Below are 18,823 nucleotides of genomic sequence, written 5' to 3' on the forward strand. Positions count from 1 at the left end.
TTAGCGTAAAGCTTTTCTATGCGGTCCAACATGGTGCTTGTGGTCCATACTGCGAGAATCGAGCCTCAGCTGTAACAAGATGATCGCTTCCTGTCACCCCTCTGCACACCTTTAGCTCAGGCGGCCTCAGCTCTGTCACATGACTTCAATAAAGCGTGCACGATGCTACACTCCCATCAACTGAAGCCCAGATATTTGACCAGCTCTACTTGATTTCATGTGCTGTGAAGAAGCGAGGCGGCAAAGCGGGCAGACGGGAAGAGCGAAAACTCCAGGTAACAACATCATGCCAGGGTGTGAGTCAAGCTGTGAAGTGTGACATGGTTAACGCCTTAGCTCACTGCGCCACGGCCCCCCCCCCCCTTCGGTCGCCATTGTTGGAGGCAGGAAGGTGCGGGAGATAGCGCTGCCTGTGCATCTCTCTCAGCTCCCGAGAGCCTAACCCGTGGACATGAAAGCACAACGTCACAAGTTAGGGTCTCAGGGATGGAGAAAGACGCGTATCCTAAACGAACTCCTCTCCCTCGTTGCACAGCTGCTTTGAACCCTCTCGGAAATCACTCGTATTCCTGCGCAGGAATAACCTCCGTGTGCTGGACTTGCTTATAAGTCAAATGAGGACTCAGAGCGTCTCCTGCATACAGAGTGAGCTCTGCCTCGCACAGCCTCAGAGGCAATGCATTAGCTGCAAGCTCCACAGCCCCCTATGCATTCGTGAGCATACAACAAGTGCAAGCCTCAGCCAGACACAACACTGGCCAGCCCCCCTCCCTCAACTATCTCTCTCCCCCTCCCCCACCTCGGCTGAACAATACAGCACTTTGAAAAATGCCTCCTGCCATCAGGTACAGAGCCTGCTGCCGTACTGTATGTCCAAAGATCTGCTTCTGTCCTTTAGTAACCATTACTTGCAGGAGATGCAAAAGACAAAAGCCCCGCGTGGATGCATCGGCTTCAGCATTGAAATTTGCGCCAGACCAGCGCAGCATCTCACAGTCCATCTCACACGATGACTTGCATGCTCGTCCGACCGACATGCCTTTTGCCTGGTGCAACAAAAATCGTTTGGCGACCGCTCAGTGCTTACAAGTGCACATCCCTGTTCAGCACAAGCTTCCCAATCCTCCCGAGAGGCTGCGCAGGGAAAAAGACAAGCCTGATGACAAAGCTCTACAGTTCCTTCTTGCTACCATGGTGGTCTAAAGCGTAGGAAACAGATGGGGAGCGGAGAGGAAGAGAATTTGTTGGTATCGACTCACCCTCCCCTTTGGATCCAGGATGCCCCAATCGCTCGCTGCTCTCCGAGCTCACTGCCTGCTCAGGGAGGGGAAGAAAGAGGAGACAGAGAGAAAGAAAGCTCAGATTTAAACTTACAGCACGCCAGCAAGGCTCCGCTAACGCTCAGAAAAAGAGATTTCCTTTCATTTTATTTGAAGAAAAAATGATGAGAGCGGTACAAAGCCAAGGCCGGTCAGTCCTGCTGGAGCTCAGGCGGAATAAATAGCGAGCGGCACGGAGACGAGAAAGATGAGGATGGGTGGTAGGACTGAGCCGGAATGAACCATGTGCACATTCCCTCTCCCTCTATCACTTTGCTCTTGCTGCTCTCTCTCTCACACACACACACACGCACGCAGTCCGGTCAGGACAGTCGCTGAGACCGTTTCCAGGAAAACAAAGCACTGCAAGGATGCACTAGTTAAGGTTAGGTAAGACAGGTAGGCGAGAGGCAGCGAGAGAAGGAGGTAAAAGAAGAGAGCTGAGCCTCAGAATCAGCGCTCACAGCCAGTGAAGCATGCCAGCTTCTGCCTCACCGACGTGAGGAGGGGCGAGAAAGGGGCGGGGGGTGTGCGCACACACACACACACACACACACACACACACACAGCCTCTACTTACTTTGTGTCCAAACCTGCAGGTCTCGGGCGCAGGTTGGTGACAAAGGGGGAGGACGTGCACGCACACCCAAGTTAAAGGACAAAAACCAATGTGCCTGCTGATCTCTTGTCTCGCTCCGCTTTCTCTTTCCAATCACATGCAGAGGTGGAAAGGAGGGAAGACAGGAGAAAAAGAAAAAGCATACCTCCCTCTCCCTTCTCTTCCTTCCCAGAGAGTCTCCCTCAGTCTTTTTCTTTCTCCTGCCCGTGCTGATCGAAGGAGAACGAGAAGAGAGGGAGAGATCATCCATTAATTTGCCTCACAGCTGTAATCGCTTACAGCCAGAGGCCCACTTTTCCTCTGTATCAGACAGGGTGGGGGGTGGGGGGGTTAGGGGCAGGAGAAAGTCGTCCTTTTCTCCTTTTTTTCTCCCACCTCGCTGTTGTCCATTTTCCAAACAGAAAACAAATCCACTCTTTTGCTGGCATGCAAAGAAAAACCAACAAAAATCCACTTTTCCAGTCTTTCTGTCTGCTGTCTTATTCTGCGCCTCACACCAGCCGACCTCTTTCACACTATCCTCTCAGAGAGAGAGAGAGGGGCCATAGAAACATTGCTACATGATGTGCTTTGGCTTATACAGGCTACATTTAATCTCCACTGGCTCCCCCAGGCTTTGGTATGGAGAGAGAGGGAGAGAGAGTGAGAGGGAGGGAGGGAGGGAGAAAAAGAGGAGAGATGATGGGGGGAGGGACAGATGGAGCGAAACGAAGGAGAGCAGCGACCTACAACTGGCTGCAGGCTCAAATCAGCGACGGGCCCGAAGAGGCTGGGAAGGAGAGAGGAAAAAAAGGAAGAAAAGAAAAATCCCCGAGACCACACTGCCCTCTTGCTTTCCTTCTGCGAGCGATCGACCGCCTGCGTCTGCAGCCCGGCTAATCTCCCGTCACGTCGTGCTGCTTCTCAATGCAGCTGCAGTAGAAAACCGAGCATCTGGATCTGCAGCACGATCCACCTCTGTAAGCCAGCCGTTGTGAAAAATAATCATGCTACATATTTTACAGTCTCCCCGTTGACACGTTCGCGTACGTGTGCACGCGCAACACACACACACACAATGCAGCAATCCTCATTTATCACCTGCTTTGTGTCCAGATAGAGCCAGTCTTCTGTCAGGTGCTAATATTAGCCTGCTTTGATGGTGAGAGCCTGCAGCAGGCAGACAAAGGCGCACACGCATGCACGCTGAGGCGTGTAGGCTCAAACACAAGTATGGTTAAACTTCACACGCGTGTGGATAAATGTGCAAAAGCCAAAATAATAAACCACCTGGCTAATGAACCTTTGCATCCAGCTCAGGTGCCACCGATTTACCCATCCCATTCCGCTCTCTCCAAGTATTTATTATCTGCTGGTAACGGCCAGGAATCTGCACCCGGCCAGCCAAGCGGTACGTCAAGAGAGACCCAGATCTGTCAGGCTGTAGCCCACGCGCACGACAACAAAGCAGCAGGACTGCAAACAAACCTGCAGCAGGTCTGCAGAGCCAGAAACAAACACGGCCGCTGGGTGGGGCGACGACGGGCATGACGCGCTCCCGACCGGAGAACTTGACTGACACCTGTCACATCGGACCATCGCAGCTGAGGTCGGGAGGTCGTTGCTATGGCAACGGGATGGCGAAAAGAAAGGTTCAGGAAGAGGACGTCTGACCTGTGCTGACTGGATTTCTGTGAAAATCATCAATGTTCAACTGGAAACAGTGCATAAACATTTTGCAGTAATTAGCACCGTCAGGAGATTTTTCTGTGTGATGTCAGTAACCTGATGGCGTGCTGGCCCGGAGCAAAGCTGGCCGAGAGTCGTTCTGCAGCAAAGGCAGATGCAAACATTAAACGTTGTGTGAAATGTTGCTAAACTACTCACCAACACAGTAAAGATGTGAGATAACTTTACGCACAGGAAAATGCTGAAAACCAATAATGAACGTGCTCGTGAGGAGCACTCAGCAGTGAACACAGCTCACTCAGAAACCATCCACAAATGCAAGTTTGAAATCTCTCATGCATAGAAAACACATAAATAAATATGATTCAGAAATGGAAGCACTTTATTTACTGGAAAACTCCCTGTGGTCTCACTAATTACAACATCTTTGGAAATTACATATGCTGCATTCTGTGGCCTGAGAGCCAGTGATGCTCAATGACGTACACAATCTGTGGAGCGATACATCTGCAGCGTTTCTTTGTCACTGAAGGTCTTGCTCATTTCAGCAAGACAGTGCCAAAGCACACTCTGTACGCAAATTTAGCCTTGAAATGATTAAAGGACCCACAATCAATCTTGTTTTCATTTCACAGAGCATACAAGCTTTTGTAGAAACTGAGTTTTCGTGATTTTAATCTTGATTTTATTTTTTATTTTTACCAAACCTGATAACAAATAAAGGCTTGACTACAACAGGTCAACTAAAAAGGTGCACATATACTCTTGACTTCTTAAATGTATTTTTAAAAGTGTCAAATTCTGCAAAAAAAGATGGAAAACGTAACTAAAACTTTCTCCTGGGACTGCCCACAGATGTATGCACACATGGTCAATGTAAAAGCACACATGCATTTGTACAAATGAAATTATTGCAGTCTTCTAACCTGAGGTGGATCCTTCACAGGGTTAACCAACAGGGGGCAGCCTTATGCTCCTCTGCTGTAAACATATGCACTTGTAGACGAGTGCCAGGCCTCAGTATATAACATATGAAGGCCAGTGCGCTCATGTTACTGCTGCTGAAGAGGGAGTGTTGGACGCTGTAAATCCAGCAGGTTCACTGCTGCCAGCAGCAAAGCAGAAGAGGCAAAACGTCAGGGTTAGAAGACAGCCGCAGAGGGAAGAGCTGCTCGGTTTGCATTCAGGATTAGAGTTCAAATATTGCTGTTTTGATTTCTTTGCAGATCCACTCCAAGGCTGGAGAAGCCAGCCCAGAACCATGAAAATGTCTGTTTTGCTGTGCAGTAATCATTTCAATCAGTTTATTTCCTGTTCCTCCCTGACTGTCACAATATTTCACATGTCACACAGAATGACAGCAGCAGTCTGCATCTGCCGATTGGAAATATTGTGACAATAATTGTCGAGGCTGACAGCAGATGTTACTGATGGCGAGCGGACTGGGACGCTACAGTGGCGGGCTCCCGTTTGAATCCCGTGCTTTTCTCCCCTTCGTATCCATCACCGCACAAACAGCAAGACCGAAACAGCCGGCCTCCTTCCACGCAGTCATCAGCACTAATGAGGTTATCGCCGTTGCCTCGGAACGGAAACCCGGTGACGCTTCGGTGCACGTCAGTCCTATCGGCCACGCAACAATGCAGCGTTTCTGATCTCACAGGCCAACGCTGCTGCCTTCACATCAAACATAGAGTACAGATCTCCGCTGCCAGCTGGCACACAAACAGAGCTGGAGTCGGAAGTACGCAAAAAATTACAGGAAGAGACATTCACACTTCGGCTGTGGACATCCGATACAGTGCAGCACAAGCAAAACATGTCAGAAAATTACTGTCAACAATTTTGGGAATAAATGAAGAAAATGTTTCTCAGTTTTTGGATAGTTGGCGAGACAAAATAAGAAGTTTATTGAACCCAAAAGAAACATCAATGAAACCAGAAAGAGGCATTTCAAAATATTTTCCACAAAGGTCCAGATTTAATGCTTCACAATATTAAAATGCAAACGGGTATCTGACCCCGAACAGGCCACAGACCAACTCATGATGTGCAATCACACACACACACACGCGCGCACTAACAGGCCAAAAAGTGTCGGGAAATGTTATTGACCACGTTGAGTGTGCGGTATCTCGATTTAGCACGCCGTTAAATAATAACAGTGGACTATATTGATCCAGCTGTGCAGAGTGCCGTGCATACCTCAGGGAAAGCTAGGAGGTTGTACAGTTATCTCCTGGGGTGTAATTCTCAACTATACAACCTACTACCTCAACCTGGGAGCAAGCAGACCTGGCCAACAGGGCTCAATGGCCTGAAGCAGGAAAAGGAAGCTGCTCACGGGCTCAAAGAGTCGTATCTTATTGGTTCGTAACATCACTCCATCCCATCTGTCTTGGCAGTGCAACTCTGTATCTTAGATACGGTCTCTATATACAAAGCAGATAAACATGCCTTACTCCACAGCTTCTCCAAACCCCTGACTTCTCATTGACCCTCACACACACACACACAGACACACACACACACACACACCTCTGCCCAAATGCTGACCAGATTTTTAAATTCGCCTTGGAGTCAGAAATGTTGCACTTCTCGCTGCGTTTGGCCCTTCGAGCTTTCCTACGCAGAGAGAGGAACGTGCACACCTGACACTACAGTATATACACAACAGTGACATCAATGTCACAGCTGCTAAAGGTCTCCAACATGAGACCTGAATCCATCAGTGCACACACACACACACACACACACACACACGCACACACACACACACACACACACACACACACACACACACACACACGCACACACACACACACACACACACACACACACACACACACACACACACACAAAACGGCCAAAACTGACCAACAAACCCATAATCTGACTGGTCACATCTGCAGATTTTACTGTATGGAACTACAGAAAAATATTTCCACATTTCTTCAAATTACTAATGTATATTTCTGTAAAACCAGGTGCAGAGAAGCAGCCTGTTATTTAAAGGGTTTCTTGTGAGCTAATTTGGAATTTTTATGGTTAAAAACATCAAATAAAAATCAGTTCTTGAAGCAGTATTTTACATTTTTCTGGAGGGGGGGATAAGAAATTAAAAATGCTTCCTGCTGCTCTTTTTTAACTGTCAGCATATGAGAAGTAATGGCCATTTGTGAGAAAACAAGCATTACCGACTGTCATCTGTATGCATTCTCTAATTGGGCCAGCGTCTTCTTCATTAACACCAGGAAGGCCACACCGCAGCTAATTGACTGCTGCCTGAAGAAACCTGCTGAGTTTTCTGCAAGCTAACATTTGAAATGCACACAAGCTGTAATTACATTTTTGCTTTTAATTGACTCCTTGTTGGCTTACTGTTAACCTCTCAAAGTCCCATTTCTTCTTCTACAAAGAAACCATTTCAGCTCGGAGGACGTGTGAGGAGTTTTGTTGCACAGTTAAACGGCGATTCGATGTATTTAGAGTAAGAAGTTAGAGTTCAGCTACAATTCAACCCCGGGACTGTGCCTGTGACACAAACAGTTAAAGCTTTTGGGAGCCCGTGCACAGCCCCCGCCGTTTGCCGCTGATCCTGCTTGGGGTGGTTGGAGCTGCACAGACGCAGACCTGTAGATACAAGCTTGTGGTGTCACTTAACACAAGTTCGGATCTACGGGTTTGGGGCTGCGAGCAGATGACTTCAGGAATCCATCAGCGTGGCGACACGGAACAAATGAGCAGCTTTAATTATGGAAATCTTTTAGATTTATGGCAAACGTATTTGTCTGCGTGTGTGCAACAAGTCCGACTGTTTCCCCGAGCAGCAGGAATCAGCTCGAAAGGCAGCAAAGAAGAGAAAAGCTCGATTCCACCAATTAACACGACTCATAGCTCCAAGTGTGATACTCTCTGAGCCCAATATTCAGCTTCAGCCTGGAAAAATGATTCACGAGTGAGCAAAGTTTAGCCTTTAACAGAAAACATTTAATCGCTGTGTTTAATGCAAAAAAAAAATAAATCCACATAGAAAAAAAAAAGAACTGAAATAATAATTATAAATAATTTTCCCACAAAAACAATCATAAAACCTTTATTTATGCCTCAGCACACACTGGAGTCACTCACTGTAGGCCCACAATGCACTGCATCACAGCCAGATACTTGAACCTCATATTATGCGCCTGCAGTAGTTACGCCGGCTCCTCTGTCCCACTCTGACAAAGTCGTTTCACTGAGCGATGGCTGGAAAAATTCACGCATGTGGCTGCTAACAGAAAATGTTCTAAACAGCAGGAAAATGCTCTCTTCAAAAAATCAGTCAATGCCAGCTTGAATTTCTGGATTATGCTGAGTTCAAACTAATACAATTAAAGACAAAAGTTCTTAAGAAATGCTATTAAAGAGGTTTTAATAACTGAATACAGAATTGCGGCACAGATATTTATTATTTGACATTTGCTGGAATTACAAAAACTATAACGACAAAATATTTACAATTTTGATTTCTGGGAAAGAAAATTTTTTTACAGCTTTTAATTTTGCAAATGTTTTCCAGCAAATTCACAGTATAAAAATGTGATTGCAGGTAAAACCCAGCGATGCACTTTAAGATGATGCGGAGCCCACATTTGAACACATTCTTGTCTAATGTTGTCGTTCTGCAGCACAAACACCAACAGAAGAAAACAGAATGAGTTTTAACTTTCAGACATTTAAACTTCCTTCTCCTTCTTTTCCCTCGGCCTGAATTTAAATGTGATGTCTGACTTTGAAGCTGTTGCCAAGTTGCTTAAAGTATGTCAGTGGGTCTCTGCCAGCGAGCTGAAAGACACCTTGAGATTGGCCGAACAAAGAGGTCGGCGGGGGCCGCAGCACCCTGCCAGCCCGCGCTGCCGCACCAGCGTGCGTGTGCGTGCGTGCCAGAGACAAACTAAAACAAGCAAAAGGCCACCACCTGCATTGTTCGGCAATGAACAACAGCAGTGGCAGCCAAACCCAGCGGTGCTATACGCCCAGTCTACCCAGCAACAGAGGTGGTGTGTGTGTAAGAAAGGAAAGGGGGCAGGGGGGTCAACAGAGGTGAAGGAGTGAGAGGTGAGGAAGTGGCATGTCGTTAGCACTTTGTAATATCATGCAGCGTAAACAGATATTCCTCGCGGGCCAACAGGTAGCATCAGGCCCGTTTCACCACAGCAAACAGCAAACGGTAAACACGACAGGAAAAATCTGCAACCACACTGCTCAACATTACCAGCCTGAAAGCAAAGAAAGGGAAAAAAAGGTCCGAGGACACTGGTAGCACGATGACTTACCGATTTGCCTTTACGTTTAGTTTCCAAATGTTTCTTTTCTCTACTCTGCAGGGCCTACGGTGCTTTGGCAGAAGGTACGGGCAATCATTTCCACTGTGGCCCATCGAAAAGAAGAACAAAAAAAGGCTCAAACATGCAACTACAGTAGCACGAGCACCCTGAAAGGCAGCTCGAGAAGAGGGTAAAGAAAGAGTGAGACAAAAGAAAAAAGGCAAAGGGAAGAGAAACTAGTGAAGGGGGAGAGAAGGAGGGAGAAGGAGAAAAGTGAGCGATAAGAGAGAAAACCCAGTTTTTCTTTTTGGTGTTTTTACAATTTTGCTTTAGCGCGCGGCAGCAATAAGAACTATACGCAAGCGAGAAGCCTGTTAATTCTACAAACTGCCTCCCTGCACTACGAGCAAATGACAAGCAGCATCTGTTTGTAACACGGCCAAGATCCCAGCCCTACGAAGAAGAAATTAAAGTGAAAAAAAGGTTTGATTTTCCTCTTTTTCAGTCTTTATCTGCAAAACTCTCCTCCTCTCTTTGACTCCCTCCCTCGCTCAGCTGAATAAGGCAAAACAGAAAAGAGAAAGGGGAGTGTGGAAAAGCAGCGAAAGGAAAATGCAGCCATGAAGCCGTCCTCCTGTCACCCCTGAACCTCTCCCCCCTCTCCTTTTTTCCCCCTCCTCTTCCTTGCACACTCCTTCCTCCTCTTCTCCTTCCTCTGCATTTAAAAAGCAGGGAGGACAGGAGAGTCCAGGTACAGCTACTACTCACTCAGTCCTTCTCTTCCCAAAATGCCCTACTACTCCGACACACACACACACACACACACACACACACACACACACACACACACACACACACACACACACACACACACACGTATCCTCGTCTCCCAGAGCGTCACACACAGCCAGAAGCAGACTAACTTGCATGCACGTACACACTCGTGCGTGCACTAACGAGTGCATATACAGAAACACACACATGCACGCACACATTTCTTGGAAAGCTTCCCCGCACCAAAAACAAATACCAATCTTTAGTTAGCCTCAGCTGCGAACAGAAAAGAAGGAGTCATTTCGGGACTTGGCTCTGGTTTACCGAGGCACAGATACAGACCATTTCTCCATATGCCTGCCTTTCACAGCTCGGGAGCAGCTCCAGATTTCACTGTATCATAATACTGCAAAAAATGTCCTCTGTCACTGATATCTTTTGATAACATGCAGCTCCAGTAATAAGACCGTGAGAGTGGCCGGCACTGGGCGAACACCGGGAACAGGGGCTTGTTTGGCACGGTTTTAGTCTCAGAGCGATCAGGTGCAGAGGTGCAGCTCTGTAAATGCTGGTGACAGCACATACACTCTGGTCCATCATAGGACATGAGTGGTTAGCAGTTGAATCGATACGGCACTCAGATAGTTTTGAAATACGCACTCCCAACTGACAGAGGGCTGCAAGTTTGGGCTTTTTCACACAAATTAAATTCAGGTAGAAGATGCAGATATCTTCAAGAATTAAACTGCAGCAGTATCAGCTCCTTGAGACCCGCTGAAAGCTTACTCTGTCCCTGGTACTCTTTGGTGTTACAGACTGGCTGTTTTGGCAAACAGCCGTGTGCTGCATGCTGACATCACATCACAGGAATTCTGGGTATTCAAGTGTAAGAAATAGATTGTCCGAAAATAACGCATGTGTGGATCCAATTACACAGTTTGTGGGCAGAGGCTCAAGCACTCGACTACGCCAAACCTTTACCAATCCGCAGCCATATTTGATTTTATCGTAGATTTCACCCTGAAATAAGTTTGGTCTATTTTAGCGTTATTCTGTGTTGTGCCTTCAATTGATGGGTTTTTTTTTCACTTGTCATTCTGCAAACAGCGCTAGTTTGTGCCACAAGGGGTCAACATTTAGTCATCTCGCACTAGTTTTTCTGAAACTAGGAATTACTTCCTGTCTTTAGAAAAAACAAAGACATTTTATTTATAAGAGTCTGTCGTTTCAAGTTCCTTTATATTGTAAAAGCCTAAAGTAATAGAGAGAAAACCCCAACAATCAAACTACCCCGTTTGAGCAAGCACTTGGTGACAGTGGGAAGGAAAAACTCTCTTTTAAAGGGAAGAGGTCACCTGGTATTCCCTCCCAGGAAGTCTCCCATCCACGTACTAACCTGCCATACACGGCTAAGCTTCCAACATTAGACAGGACTGAGAAACACTGAAAAAAGGTGGCCACACCGTAGCAAAGTGTTGTCCCACTTTTTCAAACAGATTACTGCTTAAAATGTGACCATATGAAGTCCACATGAGGACCACGAAGACTGAAGGTAAAATTGTAGCTGTTTTTTATCAACTCTGTGTACCAACCAGCTTCCTGTTAAGGTACCTGGCACTCAGATGTTAGCAGCAAATCCAGCAAGTCACGGACGTTTAAAGTCGAAGCCATTGCAAATCAGCACATTGCCCAGTAACCTCTCCATAGTTTATCCCCGGTCAGTTACATGCCAAGAGCACCCCATAAGCCTTAGTCTGGTTACAACCAATCAAAGTCCCTACAGACTTTACAAATTCTCCCACGGCCTGTTCAGTTACTCTTTACAGGTTATTCAGTGTTGTCTGCTTCACATGTGAGTGCTGTGTCACAGGTGTGCACTCTATAATTCTGCTCTGTCTTTATGGACATTTTCAACAAAATCTTCCATGACCTTATACATGTAGTCAAACCTACACTTACATTTGTAGTTGAATTTTTGGGAAATCATTAAACTGGTGAAGCTTGTAGCCATTGATACTTTAAAAAAGAAGAACATCTACACTAGATTATATGCATTAATACTTTCTGGCAGTCCACAACTGATTTAAAGTTATGCTGGAGGAAAAAAAATCTAATTTCCACAGAAAGAGACTGCCTCAGTGAACACAATGTGCCTGTATTAGCATGGCTAATTTGCAAGCACAACTTTAATCATTTTAACTTTCAGTTCTGACCAGACAATGAACGGTGGAAGATAAAATGTTCCTAGCTTATGTTTTACCTGATACCTCAGTAAGTTCGTTACACAGAAGGAAACACTGTGAAGCTTTAAAATAAGCAGAGTTGACACTGTGGATATTCACTAACACGTGTTCCCATGGTCAGCTGCAATGGTTTCGTTGGGGAAGGTGTGACCCAGCAGCTGCTTTTTTCCTCTTTAAAATGTAGCTAAATCTTCATACGGGGCTGCTAAATTTCCTAAACAGTTTCCCAACGTACCCATTTCGGACCAGCGTTAAAGTCCAGCCCAGACAGGACAACAAACAAGCCAAGAACACGAGGAGTGAACCAGCTTGTTGTGCACTTCTGCCCTCTGAGTGAGCCTCGACCGATTTCTCAGTGGCCTCGACCTACCAACTTCAGTCCAATCTCTAGCATACAGATAACTAGCATGAAGTTTCCTTCAGGGAACAAAAACAAATATACCCTTTAACTCAAAGTAGATCTGCAATAATCTTGCTATAATGAAATTTGACTGTGTCGAGTTCATAAGATGTGTTTGCTGCAGTCCTGGTAATCCTTTCAAATTGCTTCATGCAGAAATGAAAGTTGTACGGTGCCATTTCATAGATCGTGGATTATGGGTTCTGCCTGAAACGCACCTGATGAACCCAGGCCCGAGTCTCAGTGCCCTGGACGGCTGACTGTAGCAGCTCTGCGCACACTTCAAGGTGAAGCGTTTTCACTTACACAGCTGCTAATAGCTTCGATTCCATGCAAATTAGGATTCTGTAAGTACGCCGTTTTACATCTTTGTTCAACTTTACTGGCGCTTTCCTTCATGCAACACGAGCGGAGAATATCGCCTTTTCCAAAATTCTGCGTCTGTACCCCTTCCATCTTCTCTCCTCTCTTCTCCCTTCGTCTGATATTCTGCTCACGCACAACTGCGGCAGCCCTCCTCCAATCGCTGGCATTAATCCACACCTCAGACCCCCCAGACACACTGTCTGCTCTCCCACAATGCACCTCAGCTCCAAAACTTTCCCAGACACATTTGGCCTTCTCTCTATCACTTACCTCTCCCTCCCTCTTCAACCCCTTTTCTTTCATTCGGTCTCCCCGTGGCTCTTCATCGTCCAGTTTCATTCGCTCTGCCTCTTTCTTTCTCAAACTCTCTAAATTTCCCCTTTCTTTCCATCTATTCAGCCGCAGCCTGTCTGACAAAAGTATCTCCTAATCTTCCCCAGAGTCCGTTTGACATGAAATGGCGGCACCGCAACGGTCCGACACTGGCCGTCCTCACACTCGAGTAGAACTCGTCCACCTCGCTTGGTTTTTCAAGTTTTAGATTTCACATTTGAAAAGCATTTTAATGTGACGGACGTTGAGCAGACTGACGGAAAAATGCCAGGTCCCATTTCAATGAGTTAGACCAAGACAAAATGAAGACAACAGCAACGAGTTTGTCAGAATCTATGAAAGGTTTACGGTTATGACCACTTCTATGATTCCCCATAAAGAGAAAAAATTTGGCACAAGTTCTACCAAAAACAGATCCAACATAAAGGACACATCAACAACCAGAACACGATGGAGCCAAAACATCTCTCCAAACTAAACACAGAGGAATCCCTTTCTGAAATAAGCGGAGTTCATGCGACTCTCTCAGAACAACATTTTTCATAGTTTTGATTTTCTGGCATTTTTTCAGTTAGTTTCCTCTTTCTGCTCTTCAAACCGACCAATCCCACCTGCCGGATCACCTGGAAGTCTGCTCACCTGCTTCCACTCTGCAACTCAACCCTGTGGTATAACCCAGGATGTCTTCATGCCTTTGCTCCTTTTATTAAACCTTTGCTTGTACTTTGAATTCGGTCCTTTTTGCGTTTTATAAATTAAGCTCGTGTGTTGCTTTTTACAGCCTGCCTTTTGTGTTGCTCTCTTGGGACCGATGAATGGAATTCCTATAAACTGACAATAGACTACAATGTTATTCACCAATGTGCTGAATGCCCCATTTTACATTTGTTTAGCGGCGGACTTGTGTTGGTGAAGAGAGGACGAATGTACAGGGATTTATTGGAAAGCCAGAAATCAGACATAGCAAAAATGCAGCTTTATGATAAAGATACAGAAACATTTATTTAAGAGATGTGAGTCAAAGCGTCTCCTGAGGGCCACCAGGAATGAACTAATCAACTGTTTTCCAAATCCTTAGTGGGATGCCAAGCTCCTTAACGCTCTTGCACTGCACGGTCACTAATTTACTAATTACTCACTCATTTTTTCTTTGGCACTCAGTAAAGAAAGACCCCTCTGCATTACTCAGCATCTGTTGGCTTGGCCTGGTGATCTCCCCTCTGATGGTGTTTACTTCATACGGTTTTAACGTTTGTGTGATCTCGTTTGGCTCCAGTCTTGGGAATCTCGTTTCTTGCACTGGGAAGAAAAAGCTAAGAGGATTGAAACTGAAGCTGCAGGCAGACATGATGGGAAGTGTAGATAGAAACTGGAATGAGTCAGTCCTCCTGAGAGACAGAGATTCATCCAAGACGCGACTAATAATGAATGAAGTGGATTTTATTGTGATGAGATTAGGACGGGGCATTCTGACCTCACCTTCACCCAACATGGCCATAAAATATTTAAACAACAAATGATGGATAATGCAAAATGTTACATTTCTGGCATCTGGTTTCATAAAGTCGTATAACTGAATTTGCACTCAAAGATTAAGACTGTCATCTTTTATTAAAGAATAAGGACGTCTTGGTTTTCCTGGAAGAAGATGAGAAAAAAAGCTTGCTCTGGCTATCTGCCCAATCTGTCTTTGGCCCAGAAATTGCCAACCAGAGCATCTCTATCAACAATACAGCTGCGTGAGTGTTAAATGATATAGTCTGCTCTGGGGTGACGAGGAAAAATGAGTTTTTAAGAGGAAGAAAAATCTCTCCTGCACACAGAAAGGTATTCACAAAAGCACGATTTGGTACCGCACTTTGCACTAAGATATAATGTAATGCAAACAAGCCGGATCATATGTGTCGTGTTCGAGGTGGATGATGACTTGAGGACATCTGTGTCTATGCAGCTTTTGTATATCAGCAAACAAATTCATGGGTCTAACCCTCCCGCACAGGCTTTGTTTGCCTTTCTTGCCGTCCTTTTGTTTCCTTCATCGTACCAAACGCTCCCTCGTTCTCTCCTCCTCCTCCACCCGCCCCCTTCCGCACAATCATTTCCCCCTCTCTCCATCGCTCTGCCTGCCCTGCAAACATACTCCACCCCCCTCTCTTCTGTTTGTGTCCTCATCTGACCCTTCTGGGCCTGGATCCCTGCCAGTGCCCATTCGGATCGGGCACAGCTGGTGCTGCCGCTGAAAGCTGAGCGCCGTTACCGCCACTGTGTATTGTCTGACAGACATCTTCATAATGCTTATAGCCCTGCTTCGCTCATTTTCACGGTCTCAGAGCATTCGTTGTACATATTTCTGTGTTACATTCCACATAATGATCCCATCCTTTCGAGGGTGAGCTATCTAATTGGATCTGCTATTCCTGAGGAAATGTGACGAATTAAAAAAGAAAATGAAAACACAGTGAGAGTGAAATAAACACAAATGTGTCTGCCATTGCAAAAAAGGACAATACAAAGACAAGATGAGGAGAAGGGGCATTCGCACTCCTCTCGCTTCAATCGGTTGTCATGGGTCGGTAAAGACCAGGAAGTTGAGGGCGTGCGCCTGCGGCTGATTGGACGGCTCGCTTGGTGCCGATAAGCTCAGTGAAAGCAAATGACTAAAATCAATGTGTGCTGTGCGGACGAAACCGCAAACAAGCTCAGACAACACACGCCTGAAGCACAGTAACAACAAGTAAATGCTCATGTTAGGATCAAATGCAACAGAAGGGTGCCCGTGCACAGGTGATGAAGATACGGTGATAATATGAGATTGTTCAGGCTTCTCAAAGGAAGTGCTATTTATTATGCTCCGGGGTCCATCCATGCCCATCAGCTAGCATCTGCAGCTCGAGCCTGTCAGAGAAACATACTAGACGTATGTTTGAAATGACAATTCAGTTTGCCAACCAAAGGAGCTGTGTGGTTCAGCAGGTTTGAGTTTTCCTCAAGTCCCTGAGCTCACTGAGATCACGGCTTTCATAAACTGGATCCGACCGCCTTCACAGCCACAGAGAAGATAAAACACTATTAAGGTGACGCTTGAAGCCAGATAACAGGAACTGTTCTAAGACTTGATGACACTTCATCACAAATCACTGAGAATTCTCAATCCTGATTGGCTCATGAAAATTAGATCGTGGTTTAGACAAAAAGCAGAAACTAACCAGTAGGGCTGGGCCATGTCATACTGTTCACAGTAATACAATGTTGGGCACTGATAAGAAAATGAAATATCACGATAGAATATGGGTAAAACGCTCATGCGCAGTGCCTCTGTTTTCATACGCACATGGCGGTGACGGAGAACGAGAAGGGCGACAGCGGATCGTTGAATGAGACGGATGAACCAGAAAAGGTTTGTAAAAATGCGAAAACCTCAGTGATGTCGAACTGGTTTGGCTTTTGTCTGTCAGATATACAACAAAACACATTTTTTTTGTAGAACATGCAAGCGGGCCGTCATTATTGGCGTGTTTTCCGTACTATAAGGCACTCTTAAAATCCTTTAATTTTCTCAAAAATCGACAGAGCCCCTTATAATCCGGTGTGCCTTATGTATGAATTCTGGTTGTGTTTACTGACCTCAAACCGATTTTATGTAGACGGCGCTCAAAGATCTGTCTGTACGACTTTGCTAAGCTACGAACCCGCACCGCTCGATTGATTGTCGGAGCATTACGGCTATCGTAGGCAGGAGCCTCGCGGAGTGATACGTACTGTGCTTCAACATAATATTACCATATTGTGTCTATATAAGGAGCCCAAAATGTCCTTCAACATGTCCTTCAACGCACATATTAAACACATATGTAAGACTGCATTCTTCCATTTGTGCAACATCTCTAAAGTTAGAAATATCCTGTCTCAGAGTGACGCTGAAAAACTAGTTCATGCATTTATTACTTCCAGGCTGGACGACTGTAATTCATTATTATCAGGAAGTCCTAAAAACTCCCTGAAAAGCCTTCAGCTAATCCAAAATGCTGCAGCAAGAGTCCTGAGAGGGACTAGAAAGAGAGAGCATATTTCTCCTGTTTTGGCTTCCCTTCATTGGCTTCCTGTTAAATCCAGAATTGAAATCAAAATCCTGCTCCTCACATACAAGGTCTTAAATAATCAGGCCCCATCTTATCTCAATGACCTTGTAGTACCATATCACCCTATTAGAGCACTTCGCTCTCGCTCTGCAGGCCTACTTGTTGTTCCTAGAGTATTTAAAAGTAGAATGGGAGGCAGAGCCTTCAGTTTTCAGGCCCCTCTTCTGTGGAACCAGCTTCCAGTTTGGATTCAGGAGACAGACACTATCTCTACTTTCAAGATTAGGCTTCAAACTTTCCTTTTTGCTAAAGCATATAGTTAGGGCTGGACCAGGTGACCCTGAATCCTCCCTTAGTTATGCTGCAATAGACGTAGGCTGCCGGGGATTCCCATGATGCATTGAGTTTTTCTTCTTCACTCACTATGTGTTAACAGACCTCTCTGCACTGAATCATATCTGTTATTAATCTCTGTCTCTCTTCCACAGCATGTCTTTATCCTGTCTTCCTTCTCTCACCCCAACCAATCACAGCAGATGGCCCCGCCCCTCCCTGAGCCTGGTTCTGCCGGAGGTTTCTTCCTGTTAAAAGGGAGTTTTTCCTTCCCACTGTCGCCAAAGTGCTGCTCATAGGGGGTCATATGATTGTTGGGTTTTTCTCTGTATCTATTATTGTACGATCTACTGTACAATATAAAGCACCTTGAGGCGACTGCTGTTGTGATTTGGCGCTGTATAAATAAAATTGAATTGAATTGAATTCAAAATGGCTCCTGTTAAGAGACATGCTCACAGTCACGCAGTAGAACATGGGAATAGAGCAGCTGTGAGAGATTTCAGCATTAATGAATCAACGGTGCAGAAGTGGAGGAAGCAAGAAGAATGAGTTGAGAAAAGTTTGACTTATCTGACTGTTTGGTTTCGCTTCATGCACCTTATTATCCGAAAAATACGTATTTGACTTATTTGGCACACTCCAGTTTCATGTCGCAAAGCAGCTCTTTTTAACTTGTGTGGATATTATACATGGTTATGCTCAGGATATGTCAGCCCATTTGCACTGGAAATGCCTTTTGGTTAAACTGTCAGCAAAGAACATTTGCACTGTAAATTTTTATATAGCTTTAATGCCATAAAAACAGCTGCTTGTTTAAGTGAAAATACATTGATGGGGTTTTGCACTAATAAAGTTGTGGAGTTGTAAAGTATTTTGTTTTTGTCTCGTGTCAGTTATATCGTTAGCGCAAATTTTCAAATATATATTGGGATAAAGCGTTTTGGCCGTATTGCCCTGCCCCACTAACCAGAGCTTTAAGCTCCGGTTACAACTGTTTTAAATCTGGGCGTCCAAATAAATTAGCAGCATAATGGGTGAAAAACATACATTGATAATTCTGCCTCATGTTGAGAGAGCTGAGCAACGTTGGGCTTGATTTTGTAAGAAGACTGCAGGGCTAAATGTGGTCCTTTCACACTGAACGATCAAACTCACAAACAAGTCTGAACAGATTCAATGAAATCCACGAGGATGGTTAAATGTTTTCAGCAGCTCGAGGTGGCGTGAAACACCGTTTGTTAAAGGTTTAAGAAAACTCCTTTATACATTATTAAAACCATTTCATACAGAAAATGAGTCCAACCCAACATGTTTCAGGAGTCGGTGTTTAGTATTTCCTAACAGAGGACGGAAATGTTGTAAATGATTCGTATATAA

General features: G+C 45.3%; 1 long non-coding RNA gene across 9 annotated transcripts in view; it reads right to left on the reverse strand.

The window, feature by feature from the left end:
• The window catches only part of LOC146559066 (uncharacterized), a 113,865-nt gene that overhangs the window by 4,842 nt on the left and 90,200 nt on the right, over positions 1–18,823 (reverse strand). For 4 of the 9 annotated variants that reach the window (XR_014888260.1, XR_014888261.1, XR_014888265.1 and 1 more), the window contains exon 4: positions 1,260–1,314. This is a non-coding gene — a long non-coding RNA (uncharacterized LOC146559066). The other 5 variants (XR_014888262.1, XR_014888263.1, XR_014888266.1 and 2 more) reach the window with 4 other exon arrangements.

This window comes from Mchenga conophoros, linkage group LG14 (genome assembly GCF_057382185.1).
Source record: "Mchenga conophoros isolate Kocher_MC1m ecotype Shallow Benthic linkage group LG14, M_conophoros_male_GT1.1, whole genome shotgun sequence".
NCBI lineage: Eukaryota > Metazoa > Chordata > Actinopteri > Cichliformes > Cichlidae > Mchenga > Mchenga conophoros.